The sequence below is a fragment of the Etheostoma spectabile genome, chromosome 2 (assembly GCF_008692095.1).
Source record: "Etheostoma spectabile isolate EspeVRDwgs_2016 chromosome 2, UIUC_Espe_1.0, whole genome shotgun sequence".
Classification (NCBI taxonomy): domain Eukaryota; kingdom Metazoa; phylum Chordata; class Actinopteri; order Perciformes; family Percidae; genus Etheostoma; species Etheostoma spectabile.
Window position 1 is genome coordinate 11,315,923 of NC_045734.1, and position 2,625 is coordinate 11,318,547.

At 37.5% G+C, this 2,625-nt stretch overlaps 1 protein-coding gene across 2 annotated transcripts in view; it reads right to left on the bottom strand.

The window, feature by feature from the left end:
• arhgef38 (Rho guanine nucleotide exchange factor (GEF) 38) overlaps positions 1-2,625 on the bottom strand; it is a 13,487-nt gene that overhangs the window by 9,248 nt on the left and 1,614 nt on the right. The gene's annotated exons all lie outside the window — the stretch shown is intronic.

The following is a 2,625-nucleotide window of genomic DNA, read 5'->3' on the forward strand; positions in this document are numbered from 1 at the left end:
AGAGAGAGAGAGAGAGAGAGAGAGTGAGCGGGCTGCGTGGCCTGTGTCAAGTTACGGAACTAATCGTGCCGCTGATGTAATGCTCCATCGTGCTCAGGCATTCCATCTGCTCAGACTGGGAGTGTGTATGTGGGAGGAGTGGCACACAATAATACACATACACCTACATATGCAAAGACACACACACTGATTAACACAAGAACACACAGTCATGCATGCTCATACAAACAAATATACTGTGCCCATCTCAGCATTTTACACACGTACATTTAATATGCATAAGATTTGTTCAAAGTTCTACTTAGTGTACATAATATTACCAAGTCCTTCTTCACAGTAGCTATATTTAGGGACCATTTTCAATACTATACACGTTAGCTATCCAGGTAATGATGAGTCCAGTCACAACCTTTGTGTTCACATCTAGTAGGCTACATGTTTGAACCAAATCTAATTTTTTTGCACACAATAAGCAAAGCAGGCAAGAAAGTGAGGATGTTGTACTTGTCAGAAAACAAGAAGGGACATTCTTCCTTTTCCCTACACCGGTACTTCCTTATTGTTTCATTGTCAAACTTCTTTTATTTATTTGGTTGGAGGCAACAGGAATGATATGTTGCAGAAACTACAGTGTTGCCATGGAGAAAAGGTAAAGTAACTAGTGTCTGAAGCTGAGTAGAATGGGGTATGTGTCTCTAGCCAGTGGGCAGTACTTTCTCATGAATGCCAACACTGTACAGATCTCTGGCAAACTCTAGCAAAGATCTGATCACATTCTGCTTGCAATACTGCATACACTAACACCTTCTTTACCCCCTGAGATATAGAAATTTAAATGATCACTTTTAGCATTGAACCTCTCTGAAAACCTAAACAAAAACCATACACGTGAACTTCACAAAGGTAATATCGATTTAAAGGAATATGTTTGGCCTCTACTTGAATCTTGACAAAGATCACCTTTTAAAACCTGATTTAAATGTGGTATACACAGTCTGTGGATCAGTTAAGGCTGCCATACCCTACTCCACACTTTTCATCTCCTCTGAATGCTTGCAGACAATGTAACATCTGAAATTGATAAAGAATCACCGCTTTCTTCTGAATTCACTTTCTTCGGCTATTACATGAAAATACTGCTTTAGTATACTCAGTGTATACACCATACAACTAAACAGAAATGTGCAGTAATAAACCTTTTCATTCCATAGTTATTAATTAACATGTCAATGCCTGATGATAACACTTCAAGAAATAGTCAAGGTCATCTGCTGTATGAGTCTAATAAAGCTTTGGAATAAATCCCTGTTAAATATATTTCCATGTTTTGCTATGGATTAACATTTTCAATTATAATAGTATAATCAGATAAACTGTTTTAGTTGTGGGAGTGGTATGTAAAAGAAGTATCCCATTTGTGTTTCAACAGTATCACAAAGTGTCACATGTCTACATGGACAGAGGTGTATTTTATTTTGAATCCGGTTTCAGCTATTTACAGTAATACATCATCACCTATTATTCCAATGTTGTTTTGCCACTGTACAAAGTCTTAGTAAGAGAAGTGGCCTGTAAACGTTGTTCCTTTCAAAACTGGCCTTGAAAACATTCCTCCCTATGGACACACTTTAACAATGATACAAAAAACTAAAATGTCTCATAGCCTATCAAGACTCATCAGCAGATTTTAAACTGTGCTGACTTTTTCTTTTGATATCATTATGTTTGGTGAGGTATGGTTGCCAGTACAGGAGTTCTCATGAAAGTGGATACAGGGCTTTTTACTGTTCAGCCCATTGAAAAGAATCCAACAGACGGCCCCGGAACAGAATAGAAGGCATGGTGTATCACGTATCGCCAGCAAGTAAAATGATACGTTTAACTTTGCCACACAGCAAAGTGCACAATGGGATTTGATCACAGAGAATGCTGAAATGGATAAAGTCTGTCTACAAGAAAAATATTCACTAAGGGTAAAGTTGGACATTCATCTTGTCAAATAAAAAAAGCCACATTATATATTAAAAAAAAAGTCTTAAGGTGACACACACTCAAAAACACACAGTGAGAATAAGTTAAGTCTATATAAAATATAAACCTACATCAAAGTAACCTGCTCCGTGCATGATTTGCAGATGAATACATATGTATATTTAGTTTATTACTGTCCCTTTATGTGAGTTCTGTGCTTGTAAATCATTGCCGGAAATATTATATTTAGTTACTGTAAATAATTAGACATACAGTATTGATGTCACGTTGTCATGGTTCTGTGGCTTGACCAACTTGTCTGACAAGCAGATGAGAACTTGCTGTCGAGCAGCAACTCACATGTTTCCTCTTTCAGTGAAGTCATCGTTCTGTCAATATTTGCAATGGTAATACCATTGTAAATATGTAATGTTGCTTGTCAGCTGTGAGGCTAAAGTCAAACAGGGTGGGTGATTAGTTTACTGAAAACATCCCAGTGTTTTTGACAACTCTGCCTGTCATTATGCAGGTTGGTCAAGAAAACAGAAAGTGCAAAGTAGAGAGTGTCTCTTTTTCAAGTAAACAAAACAGCTGCTGATAAGGCTAGTGTGTGTGTGTGTGTGTGTGTGTGTGTGTGTGTGTGTGTGTGTGTGT